Here is an 805-nt window from a genome sequence, read left to right as displayed (position 1 = left end):
TGGACAGATGGGTCGATAGTGTTAGATGTTTCATTAGGGAAAGGCGCATTAGTGTACACACTAAGTGGAAAAATTAGGAAACTACATATGGGTCCTGGATCGTTGGCATGCAGCTATAGGGCGGAGAGTATAGCAATAGAGGCAGATCTCAAACGGCCCGTAAAGATAATTAATGTTAACAAAATAAAAAGACAAAAGTAGCTATATTCACAGACTTATTGTCGCTCCGAATGACGCTTAAAACTGGACTTGTGGTAGTAAAAGAAGCAACACTGAGACTAATATGCTCACTAATTTTGCATATTGTGATGTGAATAGTAGCGGCCAATTTCCAGTTTGTATTCTCACACTGCGGGGTCTCAAGAAATGAAGCAGCGGACAAGGCAGCAGAGAAGGTCAATAAAATGCCACAGACATACCGCAGTGCTCTACTCAACCATACTAAACCTATGCAGAAAAAATACAAAATGGAAAGGATAGGGGAACCATTACTAGTGCAATTTGAAAAGGGTCCCTAAACAATTCGGATGGCTACATCATGTGTTCACAAAAACAACAGAGCGGCCTGATTGTAGATGGTGTCGCGGTGACTATGCGGAACTGGAGACCGCTGTGAAAGTGAAAGCGATAAGTACACAAAATAAGACGAAACACAGTCATCACAGGCAACGGTAAGACAAAATGAGCCCATAATATCCCCGTTGTGCAACGTGGTGCGTGCACGTCGTCAAACTAGAGCAGTTTGCCTGACAAAGAAACACGGTTTAGAAAAAGAAAGAGCACTGGAAATGACAAAGATTGCAAA

The sequence above is a fragment of the Trypanosoma equiperdum genome (genome assembly GCF_001457755.1).
Source record: "Trypanosoma equiperdum strain OVI genome assembly, contig: ctg_1170, whole genome shotgun sequence".
In the NCBI taxonomy this organism is placed as follows: domain Eukaryota; phylum Euglenozoa; class Kinetoplastea; order Trypanosomatida; family Trypanosomatidae; genus Trypanosoma; species Trypanosoma equiperdum.
This window is presented reverse-complemented; position numbering follows the sequence as displayed.